Here is a 23,806-nt window from a genome sequence, read left to right as displayed (position 1 = left end):
ATCACTTCATGGGAAATAGATGGGGAAACAGTGGTTGACTTCATTTTTGGGGGCTCCAAAATCACTTCAGATGGTGATTGCAGCCATGAAATTAAAAGACGCTTACTCCTTGGAAGGAAAGTTATGACCAACCTAGATAGCATATTCAAAACCAGAGACATTACTTTGCCAACAAAGGCCCATCTAGTCAAGGCTATGGTTTTTCCAGTAGTCATGTATGGCTGTGAGAGTTGGACTTTGAAGAAAGCTGAGTGCTGAAGAATTGATGCTTTTGAACTGTGGTGTTGGAGAAGACTCTTGAGAGTCCTTTTGACTGCAAGGAGATCCAACCAGTCCATCCTAAAGCAGATCAGTCCTGAGTGTTCATTGGAAGGACTGATGCTGAAGCTGAAACTCCAATACTTTGGCCACTTCATGCGAAGAGTTAACTCATTGGAAAAGACCCTGATGCTGGGAGAGATTGAGGGCAGAAGGAGAAGGGGACAACAGAGGATGAGATGGCTGGATGGCATCACCAACTCAATGGACATGAGTTTGGGTAAACTCCAGGAGTTGGTGATGGACAGGGAGGCCTGGTGTGCTGCGATTCATGGGGTCACAAAGAGTCGGACACAACTGAGTGACTGAACTGAACTGAACTGAATATTTAGTAATTACTTTGTTACCCAAGCAGTTAATATTAACATTTTTTACCTAAGAACTTTTAATGCATTATTTTATTTTCACACCATCCCTCTGAGGTAGGTAATATTCTGCTTGTTTTTGTGCTTAGTTGCTGAGTGTGTGTCTGACTCTTTGCGACTCTTTGGACTGTAGCCTGCCAGTCTCCTCCTTCCATGGAATTTTTCAAGCAAGAATACTGGAGTGTGTTGCCATTCCCTCCTCCAGAGGATCTTCCCGACCCAGGGATTAAGCCTGTGCCTCTCTGTCTCATGCAGTGCAGGGGTGGATTACCTACCCATTGAGCCATTAGGGAAGCCCATAGGTACTATTATCAACCATCATTTATATAGATGAGAAATCAGTGACAGAGGAGGAAGAAGAACTAGAGTCCACATCTGAGCCTTTAATCACTAGGCTGCCTCTAAGGAACATAGCTGAGAGTGCCAGAGAACAAGAGAATATGATACAGCATTTGCACTAGCTACTTAAGAAGTATTGGGGAGGGACTTCCCTGGAGGCCCAGTGGTTAAGATTTCATCTTCCCATGCAGGGTGTGTGAGTTTGATCTTTGTTTGGGGAGCTAAGATCCAACATGCCTTGTGGTCAACAAACCAAAACATATAACAGAAGCAATATTGTAACAAATTCAATAAGGACCTTTAAAACGTTCCATATCAAAAAAAGAAGAAGTAGTAGTATTGGAGTTAAATGTGGGGCAAAGTAGGAAAAGTAAAAAGTTACATGCCTGTAATAAGGGTCTGGGGGAAAGGCTACAATTTCACTCTCACTTACCAAGTGTAACACTATTCGTATCTCTGGGTTTGGGCCTATATTCAAGCAACCACTCTGAAAGCCAAATTTGCTAGAAAAATGTCTCCTGCTGTTGAAGAATTCCTTGTTTCCTTCCTTCATGCATGTGCGTACATACCTCCATTTTTCACAGCTTGAGCTAGTTTTGTAGAGGGGAAATGATGAAGCCCCAGCTAAGGATGAGACAGTGGTCATACAATTGTCTTTCTCTCCCTCTGTGTCCTGCCTGCTTTCCCATAAATGTACAGTGCTTTGAGCCGCAATTCAAAATTATTCTAGAGAATAAAATAATATCTGCTGCCATCTACTTTAGATTTACCAAATGCCATCTTTAGTTCCAGAAATGTTTTCACATCTGCTGCTAATGTTCCAAATTTATACATTTTCATGTATCCTTATGCTGTCAGTGTAGTAAGGAACACCATCACTTCAATTGCTGCTGATAGCAGTTTTAAAAGGAAGGAGGGGATATTATAAGTGAAACTACTCCATCTGGTTCCCAGCAATTGTTTAAAATAGTGCTAAACATTAGAAATGTCTCATCATAAATTCCCCCACCTAGTCTTTTCAGGCTGTGGCTCTTTGAAAGAAATGCTAAAGATTATTAAATGTAGGAGAAAGGAAGATTGTTATTAGGAACAGAAAAGGTGAAGGACTTGCCAACAGGCAGCAAGGGAAAAGATACAAGTGTATCCTAATGCGTTGTAAGCTGCACTACCTATCAAATCACTACCAAATGAACAAGTATGCACACAAACACCCAGGCTCTCATCCCACTGGAAGCAGAGGCAAAATGTCCTCAGGACGAGAGGATCATGACTTCTGCAATACTGGGGAAGAAAGTAAAGGCAAGCAGAGGGAAGGGAAGAGCCTTATACACAAGAAAGGAGAAAAGATAAAAGGAAGGAAGAGGAAGTACAATAGCTATTTGAAATGAGTTGAACCCAAAATGTGGGCCCACTTGCCAGGATACAGAGAGCAAAAGCAGGGCCTTAGACTTCCAACAGTTCCAGCCTAAAGCAATTGTTTCCACAGCAAAGGATTCATGGAGACAAAAGCACACCCATCTTTGTAGACTGAAATTATGGATTTCCAAGTAAAAGTCACAACAGCTTTTAAAATGCCCTATAAAAATTAATCTGACTCCTCTCCATGAGATAAACCAAAGAATTCATGGGTCAAAATGCTGAAAAATAGCACAACTGATGTCAAATAACCTTCATTTTTCAACAGCAGATTTCTATAATTCTGCCATCTAGGTATTCCAGTTAACATTATATATGAAACTCAGAAATTATGTAGCCAAAGAATAGAATGCTAATTCCTGACAGCATGTGGAAAGGAACAGATGAGAACAAAACACCACAAAAGTTTATAAATTGACCAAATAAGACCGCATATGTTACCATCTTCTATGAGAAGAGAGATTTATTGACTGACAATTTACATCTGGTTTGCTCCCGTATTCTGCAAATCACAAAAATGGGTTGCTGTGGCAACTGCCATGTGCTATTTAGCTTGTTGAAAAGGAAGAGAGAGAGAGAAAAAAAAAAAAAAAAACTCAAAGTACCTTCTAAAACACAAATACAGCATGAATTTTTATCGTTCCTTGCACCCCAAGAGAACAAATCTCCTGACAGAAGTTCTGTTCTTTCATAATTTAAAAAATGGGCTTGCTTTCTGTTGTTTGCAGTTTTATTATATATACTACTAATTTATGCAAATGTGAAAGAAAAAAAATCCATTGATATATAAAAGAGATGGATACAGATTGCCTGAGTCACAGGAATGTGATCAGGCCATTGTCTTTTATAGCATCCCCGCTTTTATCATTGACAGCTCTTTTAGCCAATTTGACTCTATTGATGTATCAAATCTATGCATGATACTCCAAGGAATACACCAAGAGCTCAGTACTTAAAGCATCAGCAAGGAGAGGCTTGTTTTTCTGGACTGAAAACAAACACAAGGTTCAAATAGGAGATGATTAATTTTCTCAGAAGCATATTCTTAACCTCAGGAACACAAATCAGGCCCTGTTCACAGGAGGCTGTGCAGGACCCCAGAACACATCGCGTTACCCACATCTGTGCATGCTGGAGAAAGCATATTAACATCTCCACTATGAATAAAATGAGAACACTCATCCATTACTTACATACTTACTTCTCCACTTAGACCTAAAAGCATGGACACAAATCTGTAGATCCGTTAAAGTCTTGAAAATAAAAACTCAAGTTGTTGTCCTTATTCATTGGCAAGTCTGGTAACTTTTTAAACCTCTGATGTTGTTCAGACTGGGAAAGTCAACTTTAAAAAAAAAAAACAATAAAGCTCAACTATCAGCCTCAGAACAATCTAAGTTTCTGGAAGTTCACTGATTTTCAGAATGCTCTTTTAGAAAAATGGCCCACTTAAAAAGCAAATAAACAAAACAAAACAGATATGTCCTCTATCACTACCATGAACTGCCATATGAAAACCCTCTTTGAGGTTTTTCACCACCCAAGTCTCAAGTTAAGGGCTGATTATTTTAAGGCAGGGACTTAAAATAGGGCAAGGATTGGTGAGGTATGGCTGCTAACAAGATAGCAGTGATTTATAATATAAACAATAAGATAACAGGACTAAAGTTTCAGTGTGTGAAAACACTATGTATCCAGGCCTTCCAGGTCTTGGAGGCACAAGTTCCTGACTGTATAGACGTGTCTTCTGTTGCTCTAGTTATTCATACAGAAGATTAAATGAAGTGAACTCACAGATTTTTTTTTCACTTTTCCTTCAGCAACAATAGAGAACAATCAATTTAAAAATAATTGGAGAAATTTGTGTTTTGTTCATAAGAGAAAAGGAGAACATTTATTCAACAGTACCACATAGAATCATTTGCTTAATAGCATTTCTAATATGTTATGCATTTATTCAATCTACTTCTTACTATATTAGAATGCAAAAACAATTACTCTGGATGTAAATCCTAGAAAAACAATCAAATTTTCTATTAAATCAGAGAGGAGACAGTTAAGCTGCAGTGTGAGTGCAGAAGCTCATGAATAGACAATACTTAGAGTTTTTCTCACTAGAAAGTGAAAAAGGAGAGTGGCAGAGACCCAGGTTCTCTCCCATCTTTCCTTCCTTCTTTCTTTCTTTTGTCCTTCTCTCCTTCTCTTCCTTCCTTTCTTCTTGGACTCTGATTAAGGAGTCTTTATTTAAAGTCAAATAATTTAGATTATGTAAGCATATAAAACATATTATAACACCTTATGTTATAATACCAACCCCAGAGCAGAGAGAAACTTCCTTTCACGTTCTATTGTAAACAGTTTATATTCAACTGAACAGTCATAGGGGAATATAGGCAGTTTCAACCTTCTAGGTCCTTTGTTACACACAAAGCAGTTCTTGGTTTGTTCTTTGTATACTTACATTACAGCCATTTCTGTTCATTAAAAACTCAGAATAAGCATGTTTAAGAAAAAGCAACTGAACATGAAGCAAAGAATAAAACGAATCTGTCCAAGTAAAACAAGCATTGTGCATTTTACTTTATTTGAAAGGAATTTTTAAAATCCACATGCCTTTAATTGGGGCTCTACTGAAATAATCATCTCAAATATGAGATTCAATAAATGTGCTCATGCTCTGATTAAATGTCAAAGCCATAGATTTGTTATTTCAGATACAGTGAGCAATAATTTTGTTGGATAATAATGAACTTTCAATGATTTATTTGCAACACTTGCTGTCCATTTCAAAGCTCTGAGTTATAATATAGAGTAATATATATATATAATATTATCGAATCTAGTAATAGAGTTGACATTTAAGTAAATTTTACTCATTTTAACATGCACTGCATGGATTCTGTGTACTTCTGCTGAAAAATTGGTACTGATAATCTTTGCCCAGTCTTGACTAACAGCAGATATTGTTATGGTTTGTATCAACATTTTTCTCTGCGTGTATATGAATCTTTAGAACAAGGGTATTTTTATGCCTCAGAGTATTTAGGGAAATACATTATTTTCTGTAAGTAACATTTTCCAGCTCAAATTCTTTACTCCAATCTAGACTTCACTAAAAATGCCAACTTATCAGATTGCTGATGTAATGACCACTTCCCATTTGATCATTATTAGTTGGCCATGAGTAAGGTGTGCCAGCCCCTTCAAACCAGTTTTGTATAAGAGTTCTCAATACCATCTTAATGTTTATTATTATCCTTTTTATTGCCATTATAGCATTTTATATTTTTTAAAGTCTGTGACAACTCCAGATATTAAGAACATATTATGACCAAATTCACATAGCTTTCTACATTCTTCACTAGAAATGCCACAAAATTTCAGAAAATAATATATCTACCTTACATCCTCACTATACTATACTACTACTATAGACTTGACCTATAAAAATCAACTGGAAAAAATATGTCTTAAGTGAAAAAGTATGTTCATAAAACACTACCGTCATTAATTCCAGCCAGACAGATTTATTCAACATACTATTATGAGGGTGAAGACTGGATTAGAGGCACTGATTAGATTGAAGCAATCTGTATTAACTATACTTTTACACCTGCTACTATTTATAAGTGACTTTTGCTACAGTTTCCTTGAAAGTGTTAGTTGTTCAGTCATGTCCAACTCTTTGTCATCCCATGGACTGCAGCCCCCTAGGCTCCTCTGTCCATGGAATTCTGCAGGCAAGAATACTGGAGAGGGTAGCCATTCCCTTCTCCAGGATACCTCCCCTACCCGGGGATCAAACCCCAGTCTCCTGCATTGCAGGCAGATTCTTTACCATCTGAGCCACCAGAGAACAGTTTCCATAGTTGCCCAAATTACAAACACATACATATTTATTTCTCAGTTTGCCAATTTTATGTTATCATTCCATTCATAGAAGCTGTTGTCAGGAACCCAGCATTCATCAGCAAAAGCAAGGTCACAAATGAGTGTCTTATACAGTAAATATGTTTTATAATGCTATGTTGGGAATTTACAATTTAAATCAACTGATATTCATGCATTCATTCATTCTTTTGGTAATTTCTTAACTAGCTAGGCACTATTCTAGCAAGACGTTAGAGAAACAGCCTTGAACAAAACAGGAACTGCTTTAATAAAGCTAACTTTCTAGTTGGAAGTGGTGGGAAACAGGCAATAAACAAAAAGTAAATAGTTTCTAGTAGTCTTGAATGCTATATAAAGAAAACAAAACAGGGAAAATGATTTGAAGCAGTACTTTGTTAAGGTGGTCTATAAACAAGGTATTACCAAATGGGACAATTAAAAGCCAAATTAAAGAAATGTCTAAAATGCCTAAAATAATTTCAGTACAATATAACATGTTCATTGCCAACTACGTAATGAGCCGTTAACTTTTCCTTCATAAGTTTTAAAAAGGACTATCATTTAATTTTATTGTACAAAAGATGGCTCAGACAGTAAAGAATCTGCCTGCAATTCAGGACACCTGGGTTCAATCCCTGGAGTGGGGAGATTCCCCTGGAGAAGGGAATGACAACCCACTCCAGTGTTCTTGCCTAGAGAATTCCATGGATGGAGCCTGATGGGCTACAGTCCACAGGGTTGCAAAGAGTTGGACACAACTGAGTGACTAACACACACACATATCATTTAATTTTATTGTACAAAAAGGAATATTCAGTTTTGTGTATGCTGAGGAAATGAGTAAGACATTGGTATAGACTAGAAAGTATTTCATTAACAGCTAACCAAGGGGCCAATCAAGTACATGTGTATCTACAACAGAAAGCTTTATACAGCACAGCCTAACAGAAAGATGACTGATGATGAAGTCAGGGATCCGAAATCAAGCTCAGGAGCCGTAACTTAACCAGCCCTTTTGCTTAGACCAACTCATTAAGTCTCTCTGAACCTCATTTCATTACCTCTTCAGCAGGTATACCAACGCATGCTGATGGGATTATTCTGGGATATATGTATGTATGTATATATATATATATATATGTATGTATACGAACCTGAATTTAGCATGTTATAACTCCTACTACCTCCATCGTTTTTGTTATTTGTTATTTGATAGAAAACAAAATCTTCATGGAGATGACCAAGACCTTTAGGAAATTTTATGATCTTTAACTCCATATTTTTCATCATCCTGACACAGTTTAATTATTCTTCTCATACACTGAGGACAATTTTCATTCACTGAAACAAAACTATACCTTCCAGGAAAACCTACACAACACCAGGAGTAATGGAAAAGATATAGCTTACTAAAAAGCATTACATATTACAATTTTAAGAATTCACACACACAAAAATAAGCCTATTTGAAACTTAGATCTTAAATTCCAATTGCCTACTGGCTTAATGCAAAATTTATTACATGGCTATTCTTATGAAAACATCTAAAATGTAAGCATGATATGAAAAATGTAAGTATACAAATAATACAAAAGAAAATTAAGCTTCAAAGAAAGTTTCTCCTTAACATCAAATTAATATTGAATAATTCTTGACTTAACAATGTGAAATATTCCTGCAATACAAAGTAATGGTAAATTAACTTGACTTCACAATATAATTTTTTGAGGCACAAAGTGTTAGTTGCTCAGTTGTGTCCGACACTTTGTCACCCCATGGAACATAGCCCATCGGGCTGCTCTGTCCATGGAATACTCCAGGCAAGAATACTGGAGTGGGTTGCTATTTCCTTCTCTAAGGGATCCTCTCGACCCAGGTCTCACACATTGCAGGCAGACTTTTTACTATCTGAGTTTGGGCACAAGGGAATAGTAAATTTTAGTCAGTGTCCCAGATCAAATTTAAAAGGTTTTGAATCACCCAAATGTGTGAAGGGAAATTGTTCTTCTAACTCAAATCCAGTATCAAAAATATATAAAAACATTAAATTCTACCCTGTGAAGCTATTGTAAATGATATAAAACTATTTGCTTTTCCAAGCCTAAAATGATAGTTTGAAATGTATTCCTGTTTTCTGTAGAGAGTTTGTTACTAAAAAATTCTTCCAAACATGAGATTTGTTACCTAGTTTTCACCTAATCCACATATGAGATGAATACCAGGCTTTCAAGAGTAAAGTGGAGAAAAATTTACAACTTTGTTTTGAAAGAACCCTTTCTCTCAATTAAGATTTAGAATCATTTCCATGACAAGATCTCCAGCCAAAGTGGAACCTCAAAAAAATATGCTAAGTTGGCATACTGCCCAAGCTCTTCTCGAGGTAATTGTTGTAAAAAGAAGTCATGTTAGCAAGAGCCTATGTTGCCTGTTAACATACAGTTAAAATTTGCAAGCATTACAAGTTGTACTACTTTCCCTTTCAAAGAAATGGCCATTTGCTCTTTTTTACTTCCTCCATTAACTTTGACCCTTTCTACTCCCCACTTAAAGGCAACACAAATTCTTTTTTTATGTCACTGTTTTTGGGCATCTCATATCCCCCAAATGTTCACTACCCAAATGTAGTCTAGTTCTTATATGGTATAGTCGTTGAATATTACTAGAAACATATTCGGGTAGCAAGCAGTGAAATCACTCGGTCGTGTCCAGCGCTTTGCAATCCCATGGACTCTAGCTTACCAGGCTCCTCCATCAATGGAATTTTCCAGGCAAGAGTACTAGAGTGGATTGCCATTTCCTTCTCCAGGGTATCTTCCCCACCCAGGGATCCAACCCAGGTCTCCCACATTGCAGGCAGATGCTTTACCATCTGAGCTATTCAAGTAGAATTCATCATAAAGTCTATTATGAGCAGGTAGAATATAATCAAATTGTGTCCCCTTTGTCAATAATAATTTTAAACGAATTCAAGGAGGTTTTAGGCAACCAAATTTTGCAAGATTGTTTACTGAAGGTAGTCCCACAAAATTAATTCCAATTAATTGGGAGGCTCCTCGAAAGTTCAGTGGCTATAAGTTAAGTGACAGGAAGAAAATTCAAAGCTTTAAGGTGCATATGGCACTTTTTATTTCTACACATGAGGTAGATTATAAAGCCTCATTGACTTTGGTTGCATTAGAACTAGCCTTGTCTGCCCCTTCAGATTTTCTCAAGGTACCACCAGATCATCTCACAGTGATCATCTGTCAACACAAGTGTTAGAGAAGGAGCCCATGACCTGTCAGTAACAAGCTTCTTCTTACTGAAGGATGCACGAAGATGCACACAGTCGTGAAAACTACCCCTGTTCCTTGTGTGGATGGATACTTTTGAAACTCAAAAGCATAATTCAGAAAAGTTTTCTCAAGCTTTCAGTTGACTTTGTATTATTGTTCTGTTTTAACATCTTTCTTATAGCCCCCGGGGCTCAAAGAGAGCACTGCTGTCTTAAGCAGTCTGACAAGAGTATGAGGGGAAAATCACAGAGCATGAGGGAAATCAGATACACTTTTCAAATGAAAATGGACAAGCAATTCCACGTTCATTATAAGGAACTAATAATGCAGACCCTATCTGTATTACCAGCTCCCCCAGATGCAGTAACAGAGCGCCATGCAGCACTAACCTCAGTGGCAGGCAAGCACCGACTCACGGCACACCTGAAATGTGATGCTATGATTCAACCCCTTGTTCACTGCATTGGAAGAAACTGTTTGACCACAGGAGCCCATTTTGTGTCAATTCCTTTCAAAGCTTGTTTTATTTTCACAATTCATAGCAAAAACACTGATATCCATGCTGCTTTGTTTAATAGCAATGAAAACTTTTTTTTTAATAATTATATGCAGAACAGAAGCTGAACTACTCAGAGACCCTGCACTCTGAATTCTCATCAGAGGAACATCCCTTTCTGAAATGCAATTTTCAGTTTTCTGTAATAATATTGCCACTGAACTATTCTTCATTCTCGGTCTACAGTACCTCATTGGACTCTTGTTCAGAGCCTTCCTTATCTTCTTCACAAACCAATGCCTTTCTGTTCTGCCAAAGTGAACTAATGAAAGAACACAAACATGATGTAAATCTTCTACCTTTCATCCTTTATGGCATGACTCTGCTTCAAACACCCTCCTGAGATCAGTATGAAAGCATTTACTTGTACTTGTGGCAATCAATACATAATAAACTTTTTTTCCTTTTTTTTTTTTTTTTTGGTGGGAGTGGTTTATATGCCTATCATGTCCTCCCGTGTATAAGACCCTAGGGAGAGCAGTGCTTGTGATCAGAAAGCACCAGGCCGCATGCATGCACCTGGTCCATAGAATCAACTCAAGCTGGAATCACTCTATTTCCTTTAACTACACCAGGGAGGTGGACAGTCCTCAGATGACTCACTAATGGAAACTTCGAAGACTTAGTTTAGGATATATGACTGCCTTCTAATGAAGAAGAAAATATTTAAAAATTGTTTGAATTGCCTGGAAAATTACCCCAAATATTTTTATCTGAAATGGAGGGAAACTGAAAGTAGGTCTACATGAAACCTTTTCCAAACCATTGTAGTGCAATGCACCACCTAAGTATTTCTCATGTCATACACTCAGAGGAGTTTGCTAGAGAGGCTGTCTCTAAATGTAGCTGGGAATTCCTCAGATGACAAAAGGATGGCATCATTTACAAATCATCCCACACCCTAGCTTCTCAAACAAACTGGAACTGGACAACAAGAACAAGCTTTCAGAAAACAAAAGCATCAAAGGAAAAAGGAAAGCTTATTTAGGCAGACTTGTCCTCTCCACCCATGAGAAAATTTTCAAATATAAATTGATGCCTAACTAAATCAATCACCCAAAACATCTACTGATAAGAATAAAAACTGGAACAAAATGGTAAACCTTAGTACATAAGTTTTGTCAGTCACATTGGGAATTTTCTGAACAAAAGGATCTCACACATGTGCCTATACACACACAGTTTGCAAAGAGAACAATTATTTTTTACACATATATAAGTTGTTCCTGACATAAAAGTAAAAAAAAAATCTCCAAATTTCCTATGAACTGTTCACGTCCTAAGAATCCCTTATGGACTACCTCTAATTCTAGAAAAATTCCCACCCTATCTATATGCCATAGTTTGACATACAAGTAAATATGTGGATAAACCTCATCCACATATTGAATATATTGAAAATATCATGAAATCTTCATGTAAGTTTTGTCAGTACCTGTTAGTAATATATGATGTTTTTTCAGGAAATATAGTCAAACAGTTTTGACCTTATTTAAGATTATTACAAAAATTATTTAATTGTAGAGCATGGAGGACCTTCTCATTTTAGAAATCAAGTCACTAAAGGTTGTGAGGTCTTCTCCCAATTTGGGAAATCTCCTTCCTTTCACAATACCCGGCTGCTAAACTACTATTAATCACCCAAAGAGAGATGTATAGTTTAATTATAACCTGAAGCAAAAATTCCATTATTTAGTTTTCCGTATTTGGAAAATAAGATGCTTAAGATGAGTGAATGTTAAGGATAATGCATAAATGAGCACTTTTCCTCACAGACACCTAAACTTGAGACTATACAAATGCTAAATTAACAAGAGAATGATAAAAAGGAAGTTACAGAATCCAGTTAGGCAATCAAATTCCATTGGTACTTACACAGTACTGAATGAAGTACTGTTATGTTATAGAGTTCCCTAATACATGGAGTGATGCTTTCTGAGGCCCACTTGACTTCACATTCCAGGATGTCTGGCTCTAGGTGAGTGATCACACCATCGTGATTATCTGGGTCATGAAGATCTTTTTTGTACAGTTCTGTGTATTCTTGCCACCTCTTCTTAATATCTTCTGCTTCTGTTAGGTCCATACCATTTCTGTCCTTTATCGAGCCCATCTTTGCATGAAATATTCCCTTGGTATCTCTAATTTTCTTGAAGAGATCTCTAGTCTTTCCCATTCTGTTGTTTTCCTCTATTTCTTTGCATTGATCACTGAGGAAGGCTTTCTTATCTCTCCTTGCTCTTCTTTGGAACTCTGCGTTCAGATGCTTATATATTTCTTTTTCTCCTTTGCTTTTCACTTCTCTTCTTTTCACAGCTATTTGTAAGGCCTCCCCAGACAGCCATTTTGCTTTTTTGCATTTCTTTTCCATGGGGATGGTCTTGATCCCTGTCTCCTGTACAATGTCACGAACCTCAATCCATAGTTCATCAGGCACTCTATCTATCAGATCTAGGCCCTTAAATCTATTTCTCACTTCCACTGTATAATCATAAGGGATTTGATTCAGATCATACCTGAATGCTCTAGTGGTTTTTCCCTACTTTCTTCAATTTAAGTCTGAATCTGGCAATAAGGAGTTCATGATCTGAGCCACAGTCAGCTCCTGGTCTTGTTTTGCTGACTGTATAGAGCTTTTCCATCTTTGACTGTAAAGAATATAATCAATCTGATTTCGGTGTTGACCATCTGGTGATGACCATGTGTAGAGTCTTCTCTTGTGTTGTTGGAAGAGGGTGTTTGCTATAACCAGTGAGTTCTCTTAGAAAAACTCTATTAGCCTTTGCCCTGTTTCATTCCGTATCCAAGGCCAAATTTGCCTGTTACTCCAGGGGTTTCTTGAAATCCTACTTTTGCATTTCAGTCCCCTATAATGAAAAGGACATCTTTTTGGAAAAGGACATCTTTTGGGGGCTCCAAAATCACTGCAGATGGTAACTGCAGCCATAAAATTAAAAGACGCTTACTCCTTGGAAGGAAAGTTATGACCAACCTAGATAACATATTCAAAAGCAGAGACATTACTTTGCCAGCAAAGGTCCGTCTAGTCAAGGCTATGCTTTCTTCCAGTAGTCATGTATGGATGTGAGAGTTGGACTGTGAAGGAAGCTGAGCACCGAAGAATTGATGCTTTTGAACTGTGGTGTTGGAGAAGACTCTTGAGAATCCCTTGGACTGCAAGGAGATCCAACTAGTCCATTCTAAAGATCAGTCCTGGGTGGTCTTTGGAAGGAATGATGCTAAAGCTGAAACTCCAGTACTTTGGCACCTCATGCGAAGAGTTGACTCATTGGAAAAGACTCTGATGCTGGGAGGGATTGGGGGCAGGAGGAGAAGAGGATGACAGAGGATGAGATGGCTGGATGGCATCACCGACTCGATGGACATGAGTTTGAGTGAACTCCGGGAGTTGGTGATGGACAGGGAGGCCTGGCATGCTGCTATTCATGGGGTCGCGAAGAGTCAGACACGACTGAGTGACTGAACTGAATACATGGAGTTATTCTCATAGAAGAAATAGAAGCATAAACAAACAGAACAAGTTCTGGCTTAGAAATATCATTTGTTTTGCTAATTACATACAAAAATCAACCTCTCATATAATGCTATTAATGAAGTGCTCAGTTGAGCAAAAACTACAATTAAAAATAAATACAAATCAGAATCCTTTTCAAGATGAGAAATGACAGTATCACAACAAGCTATTATTTATAAATATACAGAAATCACTACACCAATATGAAACCTTCCTGAGACTCAGAAGGCATGCCTCACTCTCTAAAAGAATATTACAAATAAGGAATTTCTGTACTATGAATTATCCTTCCTGATTCTGGCTATGCTATAACAAGCTTCCACAGATCTGCTGTTTGGGGGTGCCATGTTTGGAATTATTTTTTAAAGAAAACTATCTTGATCCTTTTTTTACTTTATCCCTATGGATTTCCCCACATAGCACAATCCCTAAATTCTGAAAACAGCAGAAGACACAAGATAAAAAGTCCAAAGACTCTCAAAATCTGCCCAAAGCATATTTTAAGATTTAGAGGGAAAAAAAAGACTTGTGCTATTTAAGTTGTTCCTGGTTTCTCTAAAAGAAATTCATTGCAAGGATTACATTTAAATCTAAAGGAGTCAGCTGAGCCTAGTTTCATGAGGTATGAAAATAGTACATGACTTGCTTTAAGAGTTGCACTAATATTCTCTGTTTAAACAGAAGGTCCAGGATATGACAAGGACACAAAATGATATCAAATCTCTTTTTTCCCCTACTTTTTAGCTACAGCTATTCCTATCATAATTCAAAAGAGTATTTTAGCCAGTTTGAAAATAGATGATTTGAGATTCTCAAAATATAAGAATCTAAGGAAATCATCCTCAAAGATAGTACCAATTAAATATATGGGATTCATCATATGCATTTTAGTGCATAAGTCCTATACAATAACAAAAATAATTTTGCTCTATAAAGGGAACTTCTTTATAACAGTGACTCTATAAGAAACCTTTAGGGATATTCCAGAACATTATCAATTTGGAAATAATAATGAAAATGTCCAAAATCCACATTTTGTGGGAAACTAAGACTCAGAGAGTATTATGATTTATCTGAACCACACAGCAAAATTAGGCTTAGAAAATAAGTTTTGCTTATTTGAGTTCCCCTTCTGTACCACTCAACTGCCTTCTATATTTCATCTGAGTAAAACTTTTCTATCAAAGAAGGAGAAATAAACAACAACAAAAATCAGTGTGTTCATCCAGTTGTAGGAAATAAATTTCTGAATAGTTACTAAGATGAGTGGTGCTATATTAGTAAACATTTGGGATGAAGTAGAGTTCAGTGGTCTTCCCTGGTGGCTCAGATGATAAGGAATCTGCCTGCAATATAGAAGAGCCAGGTTTGATCTCTGGATTGTGAAGACCCATCCCTTGGAGAAAGGAATGGCTAATCCCTCCAGTATTCTTGCCTGGAGAATTCCATGGATGAGGGCTCAGTGGTAGGATAAGATTAACTGAGGAATATTGAGATTTAAGATTTATTTGAGATTTTATTTGAGCAAAAATCAATTTGAATAGAGTAGAGTCAAACTGGAAGTGGTTAGGAGGCCCCATTGGCAGGGACTCAGAGAGAGGCTTTAAGAGTGAAAATGTAGAAGCAAAGAAAGGGATGATTGGCTGTAGCTTAAAGTCTGCTTAGCTATTTTCCTTGCTGTCCTTAGCAGTTTGATTTTGTAACCTTGAAGCATTTACAGGCTCAGATTTGGGTTTGCTTACTAAGGCCATTGCAAAATTAGAGTCCTATCAGTTAATGGCCTCTGTGTTTAATTAATTTAGCAGTGGATTAGAGGCAAAATAAAGGGACTTGAATCTGAGGAGGAATAAACTTATTTTCCAAAGAGTCATGTAACCTCTTTGGCCTTAATGTGAAAATGAAGAATGATGTCAGAGTCTACAAAAAGAGATGCCATGAGGAATACCTGTGGCAATTTACATAAGGCACAAGACCAGTACTACATGGGACATGTTTGCCATTGACGTGTTGTTACTAACTGCTCCTACCACAGCCACTCTTCTCCAGAGCACATCCTTCTTCCTTGCCCCATCCCTTATGCAGCTCCTAATTACCCTGGAGACTCGGTGCTATTGTAACACACTTAGGTATTCTTCCCACCTTGAAAGGACAAAGGCCAGTTAAGAGTCAGTCAAGGCCAAGGGCTTCCCTTGTGGCTCAGCTGGTAAAGAATCCACCTGTAATGTGGGAGACCTGGGTTCAATCGCTGGGTTGGGAAGATCCCCTAGAGAAGGGAAAGGCTACCCGCTCCAGTATTCTGGCCTGGAGAATTCCATGGACTATACAGACCATGAGGGGTCGCAAAGAGTCGAACACTGAGTGACTGAGTGACTTTCACTTCACTTCAAGGCCAAGGAAGAGAGACCTCACTGTGGTAGGTCCCTAGACTGAGATGACAGCGGGGGAATTTGCATTAGAAAGAATGGCTAAGTCAAAGTCAAAGTGTTAGTCACTCAGTCATGTCTAAGAACATAGTTGTTACTGCTTAGTTGCTAAGTCATGACTTTTGCGGCCTCGTGGACCCCATGGACTGTAGCCCACCAGGCTCCTCTGTCCATGGGATTTCTCAGGCAAGAAAACTGGAGTGGGTTGTCATTTCCTTCTCCGGGGGATCTTTCTGACCCAGGGATTGAACCCTCATCTCCCACATTGCAGGCGGATTCTTTACCACTTGAGCCACTAAAGTCTCTGCAGATTTTCAACACCCTTCTAGAATGAACCACTTTGCCTGAGTCATTTCATCTCTGAGGACCTTCACTACCTCATTTCTAAGAGAGGATGCAATAGATGGTTCAGAAAACCACGGTCTTTGGAGCCTCTTCAGGATCAGATGTAAAACCAGACTGGGTGGCATTTAAATATTTCCACAAATCTGACTCTCCTCCACCATCCACCTGGCATGTTAATCAGAATAGATCTTCTTTCCTATGTTTGACCTACTGTGAGTCTAGGTTAGACATTATTTGAACAAATGGTTTCATAACTGAGATGATGAGGTTGAGAATCAATAGATCTCTATGCCTATTTCTAGCTCAAAATTTCTATGACATCAAAAACACACCAATTTAATATGATGCTAAGTTTACTGAGGTGGCTGAAATTCTGATATTATTAAAAATCCATATCCTTCAAATTAGCAAAAAAAATCATCATAAGGCATATATTTTCATATACCAATATTAATAGTTACTAGCAACTCATTTTTGCTTCATTTATTCCATCAAGGGACCTAATTCAGGCAATTTACTCACCCAGTGGTTCGTGTACCTCAATATGATGACTAAAGTAACTCTATTCTTCATTTACTGACTAGGTATAAATATGAAATGAAATAGAAATAATGGTAGGTAATCAATCTGATAGCATTAAAAAAACCCATAATGACTAAAATTCAGTGATCCTAATGTGTTTAAGACGTAGAACTACAGCACTGACTATAAACAAGTGATCAATTAAATACAAAGATTAAAACTTTACCCACAGCTATTTTTTAGATATTTTTTAAAAATATTTTTCATGTTCAGAGTAGTATCAATAAGCTTAGAATATTAAAAAAAAAAAACCTTGATGATCATACAACCATTTTCTAAATTCTAATGATCAATAACTTGGGGCATAGGGAAGTAAGGTGCCCCGTCCTCAATCACACAATCACCTAGTAAATTTGACCCATATTTCATAATGCAAAGCAAATTTTCTTCCCATTTATCAATTATTTTATTAACATCTAAATATTTTAAGTTGGCATTCATTAAACTACTCTAAATAGTCACCATTATCCACTCCCTGAATGTTGGCAGAGAACAATTATGTTCTGAAAAACTGGAAAATATTTCTCAAGGAAAAAAAACAATAACCTTTTATAGAGATGCATTTGGTGTAGTCCAGCAATACCTTTGGGATACAGAACCTTCAATTAGAATTGAAGAAAGACTGAGTCTTACAACAAAGGAATGTAAAGTCAGAAAATGGGAGAATAGAATTTAAGTTCTTTACACAAATGAACTTCGCTAGCAATTTGCTATAGAAGAAAAGGAAAAACTGGGCTTTAATGTAGCCATAGCAACCTCCTATCTTAAACAATTTTTGAACTTAAGCATCCAAATGTTTTGCTTCTTCAGACTCTGCAGTCTTTATAATACACATAATGAGGTACGGGGAAGAAGCCACACTTTGTTCTTAAGCTTTAGGATTGTAAAAATGCACCTGAAAGATAGTGGATATTAAATCTCCTTACCCACGTGTTTCCCCACTACTTCAGCTGAGTTTTTATAAGCATTATAAAAGAATACAGAAGACTCAAGTTACTCGGGCTGGGTAGAGAGACCTAGGAATTCCTCCTCCTTTGTGCATCTGCAGAGCAGTGCACATACTACTGTTGCAACGTCAGCTCTCCAGTGCAGCATCCTCTGCTCTTTTCTCCTTCAATAACTGAGAACTTGGTGAACAGACAATTTATCTTATCTATTGTTGGCTTTGTAGTGGCTACAACAGTGTCTGCCGAAAAGGAGGTGTCTGGTCAATGTTTCAGAAACGTAGAAAAACAGAAGAAGCTAAAGAATTAAGATATTTTTACCAAGGAAAAAATAGTCTTTGGTCTAAAAAATTCTATATATAATTATAGCTAGAAACTATTTCTATTTTTATTTTGAACAAATCAAAAGTTATGAGTGTCCACAAATATTAAAAATATCCTTAAGATATGAGAACTCTTAAAATTGCTTTCTTTTAATGGCCAAAACTGGGAGCTTTTACTGTGCTGGTCAGAGTCTAATTTGCACATATTATTTAATTTAAAACATATAAAACACTTTTTAAATTTTTTTAAAAAGTTAATTTTAATTGGAGGCTAATTACTTTACAATATTGTAGTGGTTTTGCCATACATTGACATGAATCTACCACGGGTGTACATGTGTTCCCCATCCTGAACCCCTCTCCCACTTCCCTCCCCATCCCATTCCTCTGGGTCATCCCAGTGCACCAGCCCTGAGCACCCTGTGTCATGCATCGAACCTGGACTGGCTATCCATTTCACATATGATAATATACATATTTCAATGCTATTCTCCCAAATATCAGGCAAAAATGACATGGGGAAGCCAACAGAAAAAAAAATAAAGATACTATGAGAAAAATTACATCTTAAAATGCCTTTTAAATTAAAAAATTAAAAGTCTTCTGAATTTGCCAACCCCAAAAAAGGCCTTACGTACACTGCCAATTACACTTTGTCAAAGAAAAGTCATTTTTAATCTTTTAATTCTTAAAAATCTTATGAAATGTAATGACTAGAAATGAAAGCACATTGACTGATGCAGTAGGCTCTCAGCAAATACTTACTGAAAGACTGAATGGAAGAATAAATGAAAAAGTAGATAGATGGTAAACTCTAATAGGGTTTGCCTTTAGACTTGTATGAGTCACTCATTCAAGTCATTTAAAAGAGCCTTGATATAATACATTTCATTGAGATGTCAGTTTTCATTCCTGGTGACATTTCACTAACAATGTCTTCTGAAATTGTATAATATTCAATTACAGCTTACCTTTGCTTTAATATATGGAAGATTCTGTTGCCTTTAAAACTAAAAGGAAATATAGACAAGACCTTACAAAAGAAGCTTTAAACGAAAAAGCAACTGAAATGAGCAACAGTTAAGTATCAACTGGTTCTTAGCTCCTAGGTATGACCATATATATGATGTGTGCACTAACAACAGGAAATCATTTAATGAAGATGTATCTACAATTATTAAGTTTTATTGCATATGGCTTACTTTATTTTGAAGAAGAGAAGGACAATGTTTTATCTATATGTACTTTATAAACATCCATCCATTCATACATTCATCCATCATAAAGTATTTATTTGAAGGATTATTATATCCCAGTCTCAATATAATGTTCCAGATCATCTTCCTAAGCAACAGTCTTAAATCTTTAAACCTAACTTGAAATACTGATATTTTCAAGTATACTTTTCCTATTCCTTAGGAGAAAAAAAAAAATCCAAGCAAATTGATGGAGTATAGGAAATTAAGTAAGTATATCAATAATTGTATAATACAAGTTTTCTAAGTTTGAAAAATTTTTCAGAGAGTTTTTCTTTTTACTCCAATATATTCAAAAAGGAAAAACAGAGGAGGGAAAGATGAGGGAGAAGAAGGATAAAAGTAAGAGGATTTAGGGCACATACATTAAAATTCTCAAAAAGTGAAGATGTGATGCTGCTCCATTTATTTTTTAATGATATAACTAGTTTGTTAATTAAAACAACAAATTTTTTACACCAATGCATATAAAGAACAAATGACAAACTCTCCTTCTAAAATCAATGTCACCAATATAATTGCTATCTAGCCCAAGTCTCAAAATCACCACCAACAAACACCATTTTCTCACTGATAAAGCTAAGGTGTACCTAAAGACCAGCTATGTTTTTAAATTGGTGCTAGTAAAGTGAACCATTTTCTGTTTTCCCATTGGAAACTTTGCAGTATAACTGTGATATTTCTACTTTCTGTCAAACAATAAGAAAAAAAATTCTATAAAAATCTGGGGGCATATCTTTTCCTCTTTATTTTTTTTCTATGTTGCTAATTGTAAGTTGAAAGTGAAAGTCACTCTGTCATGTTCAACTCTTTGCAACCCCATGGACTATAGAGTCCCTGGAATTCTCCAGGCCAGAATACTGGAGTGGGTAGCCTTTTCCTTCTCCAGGGGATCTTCCCAACCCAGGGACCGAACCCAGATCTCCCGCATCACTGGAAGATTCTCTACCAGCTGAGCCGTAAGGGAAGCCTAAGTACGCGGTGTGTGTAGCCTATTCCTTCTCCAGAGGATCTTCCCGATCCAGGAATCGAACTGGGGTCTCCTGCATTTCAGGTGATGACCTTGAAATAGATTACAGAGGGATTTTAACCACTGTTTTTGGTGCTGTAAGTTACTTAAGGACAAAAGTAACTTTAATCACTAGTCCATATGCTATCATCTAACACAAGTTATAGAAAGATAATTGTGAATTATCATGTAGCAAACATTTAATGGCCTAGATACTAATCAATCAATCAAATACACTAATATAATCAAATCAAAAGGAAGCTGAACATAGTTTCTAACAATAATAATAATGATCTCATAATTTAGAAAGTAACAACCTAATAATCTTATATCTAATAAGGAAATAGTCTAATAATCAAATGTCTAGCAATAATCTATTGTCTAATAATTTTATGACAAGTAAGGGGAAAAAGAAGTGTAAACAAATAATTATCATGACACAGATGAGAAGTGACCAAGAATAAATCTGGAAAAAGTTTCCCACAATACGCTTTTGAGGGCTGAAGCCATGCTAAAGGCCATGAGGCTTAAGAGGTTCAGTTTCCTGTGATGATATATGCTCTTTACTAAAGCAAGCATGTCAGACTATCATTTCTGATGACAATAAGAAGAAGTCTAACCTAAATTCCCTGCCCCGACTTTATATTCACAAACAAAGTGCAGGTTCATAATTTGTACTACCAAATATATTTTTAAAATGAAGCAAAAGCATTGACTGGCAGATTCAGGTATTAACATTTGTACTCTTGATAGTCATATTTCTCACTGTAATGTGTTGGGATTTGGGTCTTGTCTCTTGTGAGTCTGGTTAGTGTGGATCACATCCTGCTCACTATTAGTAGATTGGTAATATTAATATTCTAAATTTGAAAAGCTGAAGACAAAGGTAATGCCAGCCCATGCTAAGAAATAAATCACTGCACTACCTTTGTCAATATGATTTCATCACATGTTTACATGTATAGGCAACATGCTTTACTAGAAAGAGCTGGAGGCCTACAGATAAAGCCTGGGTTCAAATTCCTCCTCATCAATATTAGCCGTGTGATTCCAGGCAGATAGATTGTCAATACCCTGGTCAAAAAAACAAAAATAGTGGTTAAAATCCCTCTGCAATCTGTTTCAAGGTCATTATTAACATAAAATAAACAATGGATATCAAAGGTCTTTGAAAACTGCAAAGCACTAATATGTAAGATGTTATTACTGCCTTACTATCCTGCAAACAATCCATGCCAAATAATCCATTAGTGAAAGTATCATCATCATTTCCAAAGACATGAGAAAAAAATCAATATTACAATAAAGGCACAATTTACATATCCTCTGTTGTACTTCCCATATTGACAATTTCTTCCTACAGACCTGGAAAAATAAAACTCAAATATGTTCACTACTTTTAGAACTCTCCTTATTTTCAAAAGCTTACAGAATAAATGTAGTTCAGATTTGGTTGTTTTTGGCATATGACTATGCCAAAATGATGAAATGAGGTTAGAAAAGGGTTTCTAATTAAAGGTAAATATAAATTTAAGAAAACACAAAAATTTTAAAACAAAAAATGGCATTAGGTTAAGATCCCCCCTAAAAGAATGTTTTACCTTGAACATTTCTAATCCTCTAGTTAACATAAAGGAGAATATAGGTTTCTCTTTGCTAGAGAAACTGGATCTAGCTGATTAATTGGCCGAAATTATGATTGTTCAGTTCACAACTGAGTTATTAACATTTGTGGCAACACACTGAAATATCTTTTATTCTTTGTACCTAGGCCTTTTCTTCATTTTGAAAAGAGAGATGCAATAGCTTTCTATTTCAAGTTCTATCCTGGTACCTCTCCCTATTTACTTGTGTCACCCTTGAAAGACTGAAAACTTATGAAGGGAAGAAATCATATCTAAGTCATCCTTTTATCCTCCAACTATTAACTCAAAGTGGCACATAATAGGTGTTCATTAAATTTTGACCGAATAAATTAAGGAATAAACTAAGATATAATATTAGATGACTTTTCTTTAAAATCTAGTTCCTTTGTATTACATTAAAATTTAAACCTTGAATTTTAGCAATAAAGGTAACACATATTCTGTATAGTAGATTTATGTGCATTAAACCAGCTAGATTTGAAATTAGGAAATTAAACCAAGCTGCTTAAGTTGGTTCTATAGTCATATAGAAAGATGAATATATATATTTATTAATGTAATTCATTTATCAGTTCACTGAAAACCTTTTTTGAGCATCTACTGTGTTCTAATCATCATGCCCAGCAGCTGGGGTTGCAAAATCAGGCATATCTCAGGCATGAAAGGAAGTGAGTAGCTGATGAGGGAGAAAATCAACTAAAAATTCTAACAGAGATGTGTGCTGGCCCTGTACCAGCAGGAAGCTAAGTACAACTTGGGAGGAGGAGTTATATGGAAGGCTTCCTAGAGAGGTGATGCTTGAACTGAAGATTGACAAAAGAGCAAGAATTAACTTAAAACAAAGAAACAGGCAATCCAGACAGAGAGAAGTTGTGGCATTTACAGTTCTATAGGCAGAGAAAAGGCTGCATGCAGGAGAATGGCAGAAGATGACAAGAAACATGGAGAAAAAGAAGAGGGACCCCAGATGATGGATGTCTAAGGATTTATAAGGCATCTTCAGGGAAGAAGCAGTTGCATTAAATTTTTTCAAGGGGCTTAGAGCCTACTTAAAACAGATTAAGAGTAATAATATCTGAAGAGTATTTTATAAAAAAAGGAATTCTGATCATTAAATAGGTGAAGTAATTTTTAAAAAAGACACTTAATTCAGGATAACTTAGTAGTTATCTAAGCTCATGATCCAGTTTTATCAGATGTCTTAGTGGATAAGAGGAGGATAAGATGTGACTTAGAACTGTAAATTTTTCACAAGTTTTAAGACTAAGGAATTTTTTTTAATTAAATAAAAAAGTTTTGTCTCTCTGTGGAAGCCGTATCTCTAAATATATTTATCTCTGTCATTGAAACACCCATGTTAGAGTCAGTCAGCAATGCCATTATGAATGTCAATACTGGGCAGAGAGGAAAGAACAGTATTCACAGTTATTCCTGGTAGGCACAAGTCTCAGAATGAACAGGGCAGCCGTGCTCCAGCTGTCCTGTACATTTGCAGGGAGAACTCACCAGCAGTATAACAGGTGGAGTGAACAGCTGAACGTTGTGGGGTATTTTATAATATAGAACATATCAAAATTGCAAGT

The 23,806-nt window shown here is 36.5% G+C and overlaps 2 protein-coding genes across 4 annotated transcripts in view; one reads left to right on the top strand and one right to left on the bottom strand.

Annotated features, from left to right (window-relative positions):
* The window catches only part of IMMP2L (inner mitochondrial membrane peptidase subunit 2), a 957,053-nt gene that overhangs the window by 475,040 nt on the left and 458,207 nt on the right, over positions 1–23,806 (bottom strand). The window lies entirely within an intron of this gene.
* LRRN3 (leucine rich repeat neuronal 3) overlaps positions 1–23,806 on the top strand; it is a 40,340-nt gene that overhangs the window by 12,718 nt on the left and 3,816 nt on the right. The window lies entirely within an intron of this gene.

Source organism: Oryx dammah, unplaced genomic scaffold, assembly GCF_014754425.2.
Source record: "Oryx dammah isolate SB20612 unplaced genomic scaffold, SCBI_Odam_1.1 HiC_scaffold_18, whole genome shotgun sequence".
NCBI lineage: Eukaryota > Metazoa > Chordata > Mammalia > Artiodactyla > Bovidae > Oryx > Oryx dammah.
This window is presented reverse-complemented; position numbering and strand designations above follow the sequence as displayed.